A 6102-nucleotide genomic window follows, 5' to 3' on the forward strand; every position below is an offset into this window, starting at 1 on the left:
TCCAATAAGTTAACACACAATTTCTGTAACTGATTTATATTCAATTAAAAGAGTTATGTTTCTTCATCGTGTCCCGTAACCTGATTTTTTTATTTTTGTGATGTGAGTAATGTAATTAGTTAATTACTACAGAAATGTATTTATAACGTTGCTATGGACAACGCATCGTTAAAAAAGGGTTTATTTTACCACTCAAATCACAACATGCGAAAAAATTAACTCTTTTTAAATTCGAAGGTTGCAGCCTCGATGGCCTTACGGATGTGGTATATTAGTTTTATCTAAATTTTTAATTGTTATTTAAATTGTTTTAGTCATTTCCACTATCCAGCGTCAGAAAAAAAGTATATTTAATTACAAGCAAATATTATTCATAAAACATTAAACCACAATCATCCGACAAGTGTTAAACAAATTAATCAAATGTGTAAAAGCGATAGTAACACAAACTTTGAGTGTATTTTAGTGTATAATATATTAATGAACTTCCACTTTTATTCATGATATACCCCGAAAGAAAATTTTTTGCCGTTAAAAAATGCGTCAAAAAACCACCGTCCCCTAAATTTGTCCGATAAGCATCAGCCCAGACATTTTCAATTTTCATGATAGGATTTCATAAAGAACCCCAAAAAAATGATTTTGGCCAAAAATAGCCCACTTAATTATTAATGTGCGATAGTCCGCAAGGCGCGCAACCTTGAAGTTTCCAGCCCCACTAGCCGCTCGCATAATTTTGGCGGCGAAAAAACCACCCCAATTAGAAAAGCAAAAAGTGCTCACATGGGCAGCAAGGACGTCCTCCGTCCACCTCGTGCAGCACAAGCCACAGAAACGCACCCCCGACCGCGAAGGGGTGGCACTCGAGCGAACGTCACGCACTGAAAAACCTGAAACTCGCACACGCCGCCGCCGCCGACAGTCGGATGTTTCGCGCGGGTATCGCGATGCTCTCGTCGCCGGAGCCAAAGAACGAATGACGATCGTCGGCAGTGCTTGCTTGCGGCACCGCTCGTAGCGTATCCGTATCGACCGCATCAACCCCGTCGTATTGTTGCATTTACATAGTGGGCCTAGTTGGCGCGTCTCGCGATCTTCGCTTTTTTGATTTGCGATTGTTTCGACGGACGAAGATTTTTTGCCCCGGAATTCTTCGTGTTTTGCTTTTTCGGGAAATGCTAATTCCTGTGGCGCTCGAGGTGGTTAACAATAGCCGTGGCACGTTTTGCATATCTGGGGAGTTCTCGTGAAAGGAACTCGACACCGGAATAATTCCGGAATTCGGATCGCTTGTTAAAGTATATTCGGACACAAAGAAGTACAATGGAACGAATTGCTCTAGATAATAAGTAGTGGGTAATTTGTGAAGAATTATCGAATTTGCCAAGTTTCAAAAATTATGGTAGTTCGGTCTAAACGATACTATCGCATGATACACATTTTCAAGTGTTCAATACCATGAGGTCTCGGACATTCTACCATAAATAATTTCAAACTACTGATGAGTGATGAACTGATGAGATGACCAAACGATCTCACATTTATCAAACTTCACATTCAATTCAATGATATTTGAGTGTACTTATCAATCTACGTAGGAGTAAAATGTAACACTGTTACCAACACGCATACTTTGAAAGAGACGTTAGATTTCAGAAAAAACTGGTCAAAAGTTATTTAAACAAAATTTTCCCCTAGCCCCTGAAATGTAATCAAACGAATCCAGTTTTTTAAATAATTTAGAAAATCTGATTGTACGAATTTTATTTTTGTTGGTAATCCAGAAAGCTAAAATCTTCTCCTTTTTCTTCTTCTTCTTCCTTTCTTGCTTCGAGGCGTATTTACAGAGCAGCTGTTTAGGTTTAGGCCTAGCAGAGTTCTGATCCTGCGCAGTATTCACGCTCTTCACAAATCTCTCTACCTGTTTTTTTTTGTCTTTTAGCAGTTTTTTTTTAAGTCGTACCATATTTGTTTTTCTTTGTGCATTTATAATTGTGTAGTTCTTCTAGAAGTATTTGAAGGTTTTTTTTTCCTATACTACGTTGAAATCTAGAGTCTGTCTTGCTAAGTTGTTGTATGGTTTTCTAAATATGTAGGTATGTCTAATCCATTTCCATTTTTTACTCACTAGAGAAGTATAGTAATCAAATGCATAGTGCGACGTGCTACTGACATATTTCCTCGACGTTTCATGACTCCTAGTGTACGAAAAAGTGATCTCCCGTTTCCGCCTGTCTGTCGTCTGTCTGTAGGTCTTTCTAGACACGTAATCTCCGCAACTGCTGGACCGATTGCTGTCAAACTTTGCAAACAACATTATAAATGTACAAAATACAGACTTGGTAATGTTAAAATCCTAAGTTCTTTGAAGGCTTTCCTGTAAGACTCTCTTCTTTTTAAACCACTTATAACGCTAATAGCCCATTTTTGAATAACAAAGACCCTTTGGGCTTTGGAAGAAAGACCCCAGTGCACCATTCCGTATTACAAAATACTTTGAAAGCACCCAAAATAGAATATTTTGACCACGTTCAAATTGTTGCTAATCTCTGGCATAGATTTTCTAAATAGTACGTCCACTTCATTTGACTGTCCAGTGTTAATCCTAGTAATTTTACAGTGTGTGAAAGCTTAATATTTTGACTATTTGGCAATACAACATCGTTAAAGTTCGATTTTCCATTAAAAAAGGTGATAAGAGATGTTTTATCTTCATTTATACATCATTTATTAGCATTAACACACTCACACAAATTTGCATATTTTATCTTTACCTTTTCTTCAGCGTCAACACCTGTAAGTACAAAATTAGTATCATCTGCGTGAGACATTTGCATAAAGTTACACTTTTTTCTTAAGTAAGATGGCAAATCAGTCACATAGATGATAAATAAAGTCGGACCCAGAACGGACCCTTGCGAAACCCCAATATCAATGGATGTTGCGTCAGAAGATGTGTCATTTACTATTACTTTTTATGTTCTATTATTAAGGTACGATTCAAACCACTTATATGCTTTGCCCCTAACACCATAACGTTGTAATTTTTGTAATAAAATTGAGTGACGAACGCAATCAAAAGCCTTGGTAAAGTCGGTAAAAAGTCTTATAGAGTTATCTTTTTATCGACGTTACCTAGATTCTCAGCGAGGGCACTATCCAAACCGCGACCTTTGGTAAAGCCGTGCTGAGCTTTTCATTTTCTCGAAAATGTTACGCACGTCTTTATTTAATTATGATAAAATAAACATTATAATAATAATAATATTCAGAATATTTTGTTCGATTGTGGCTTAATTAAGGATTTTAATACTCTGTTTTAGGGAAACAAATTCGTTCAAATCAACCAGTTTTATACGTGATATTCTTTGGCTGTATAAACATAAACGCTTGAAGTTAAACATGTTATTATTACTGAGAGGCAATTTTCCGGGGATGTTATTTGTGTCGCTGTTTTTCACTTTATAGAGGTTATGACAAAACAAAAATCGCAAATTCACTTTTTATAAGTTTTCGAAGCGAGATTTGTTGTTCGACTGTACTTCAGGTGCGAGGGAAATTCTGTCGATATAAACTTCGACCAATTTTTTGTCTCGTTGTCATTCGTGCTACACATGTGCCTTGTTCAACGTCCATCTTTCGGCCCCGTACCGCGTTTCTTTGTATACGATAAAAATATCTTCAGTTTTGTTTCTACTGTAATATTTTTACTGACCATATTTTGTTCAAGAAAATAAATGTTTTTCTCGTTATCCTTACTCTTCTGTTCGAATCTGTCTCACTTCACTTACATGTGATATTCAAAAAAGCTAAATGTTTGGACTGTTAATTTCGGGGCTAATATCTAAGGACCTATCATGTCGTTCCCAGCCATACTTAAATAATAATCACTTAAACGTCAAATACAACCTTCTTACCCCAAAGCCACCTTGGTTTTCTCTCAGCTTCCTATTTAGACTGTCTTTCACAATGACCGTTATATTGATCATCATTTTACTTGCAATGGATAACAAAAAAGGAAATTTAACTGCTCGATCCCAATTACTACTATGTTAAACTAAATTAGTAATACTTCCAAAATTTCCAGCAGTTCTAAAAAATAAGAATGCATTGATAAATTATAAGTGTAAACTCATAATATTTTGCACATTTTCGATAGGATTTATTCAGCAAAACCTTGAGACGACGTCGTCAAATTCTGGGGCGATAAACAAATAAATTTGATTAACGATTTACCATGGCTTACGATAACCCCAAAACGTTTGCAAGATTTCAGAGAATTCAATTTCTGCAGTGTCTAAGGTAAATTGTAAAATGTTGTTTTTGATTTTGTTTTAAATCAAGACTGAATCATAACTCACAGGTATTTTATAAAATTTAAATAACATTTACTGTGAAAAAACTTGAGATGGTGTATTCAAATTGTTGGTGGAAATGACCAGACGTATTTTGGTTAGTGTTACCATCTACAGAATATTCCTAAAATATATATAAAATTTTAGAACAATCAGTCTAGTAGTTTAGAATTAGTATATTATATTCAAATTCGCCAACACACTACAGACTTTTCATATTCCAAAAACCATGAGACGTCTTTGCTTATCTGTGGAGAATTCTTGTGAAAGGAACTCGACACCGGAATAATTCCGGAATTCAGACCGCTTGTTAAAGCATAGACGGACATAAAGAAGTACAGTGGGACGAATTGCTATAGATGATAAATATAGTGGGTACTTTGTGGAAAATTTCTTGAATTTACAACGGCACATTGACATTGAAGCTTAAAAAATTATTGTACTGCATACGCATAATAGGTATCTATATGTTTTCAAGTGTAATTATTAGGTTCAAAACCCAAGTTGGCAAAATGAGGTCAGGGAATTTCTGTCATAAATAATTTCAAACTACTGATGACCGAACGATGTCTTGTAGCTCGTACACATTTATCACTTCAAACTGGGGTAACAGGAAGAGAAGTGGCAAATGGATATTTTTTACCTTTTCCAATTTAATGATTTTCGAGCGAACTTATCACCTACCGACTGTCGTTCTACAATTTACAATGTTCGTAAGAGCTAAATTAGTAACTGTAACAGTCTTTCTTGCCAATGCGCGATTTTTTTCAGAAAAGTGAAAAATAAACGTGCTTGTTTACTTCAAGGCTACTGTCTGCCTTATGCTGAAGATCAGAGTATATACTCTTTATCTCTATAATATGTAATAGCAATGGAACGTTTTGCATGTTTGGGGAGATGTGAAAGAAACTATATTTTTAGATTTAAAAAAATCACACTTGTATAAGACGTTAGTGTAAATACATTTACAAGTGTGTTATAAATGATACTCTGGAACTGTTACAAGTTTATTATTCTTGAAAATGAAGGCTAGTACATTTTATTTTTAATATAATATTCATTAACAAACACTCATTTTATATTTATAGTCTTATCATATAATCGAACACAATAATAACAGCAAATCATGAATTATTTTATTTCAACATGTGTAGTTTACATAACCTTCGGTTATCGTGTGCAAAATGTGGAAAACGTATTTCATTGAATAACTGAATGAATGTATACGAGAAACAGATAATCGTAAATAATGTTTCATCATATGTAATTCAGTTTTTTTAACTAATTATAGTAATTACGATCGACTGATTCATGTTAAAAATGATGACACAGTTAAAGAGTTTACTTTGAACTCTAAATACCCAAAATTTGACATACCTATTGATAATAATAAAGTTTTCCCAATATGGATTCTATAAAATAACCTTCCTTAACGATGATCTTGAACCTATCCTGGATAGTACATTATTCCATAACAGCTAAAAGTATGAAAATGATGTTATGAATCTGCAAAGAGTTTGTTTGTTTTTCCACATTACACGCCGACATAATTGATTTATTTTCCCAACTACTCCTATATAACTTACTTGCATCTAATATATTGCTTCCAATAATAATAAATACATACTTCAGCGTTGTAATTTCTGAACACTGCTTCTAAAAAAACGGCTATATCGAATTTTATCTCTTTTACCTTTCAAACACACACGTCTTCAGAATCATTCATAAGATATATCCGTTTCTGGAT

The 6102-nt window shown here is 34.5% G+C and overlaps 1 protein-coding gene across 2 annotated transcripts in view; it reads right to left on the reverse strand.

Annotated features, from left to right (window-relative positions):
• Positions 1–957, reverse strand: part of LOC135134691 (protein madd-4) — a 318408-nt gene extending 317451 nt beyond the window's left edge. For both annotated transcript variants that reach the window (XM_064063459.1, XM_064063458.1), the window contains exon 1: positions 784–957. The gene's annotated coding sequence lies outside the window, so the exon portion shown is untranslated. The remainder of the gene's footprint in view (positions 1–783) is intronic.
• Positions 958–6102: the final 5145 nt, after the last annotated feature.

Source organism: Zophobas morio, unplaced genomic scaffold (assembly GCF_036711695.1).
Source record: "Zophobas morio isolate AGI-343-1 ecotype UQ-CSIRO unplaced genomic scaffold, CSIRO_AGI_Zmor_V1 ptg000023l, whole genome shotgun sequence".
In the NCBI taxonomy this organism is placed as follows: domain Eukaryota; kingdom Metazoa; phylum Arthropoda; class Insecta; order Coleoptera; family Tenebrionidae; genus Zophobas; species Zophobas morio.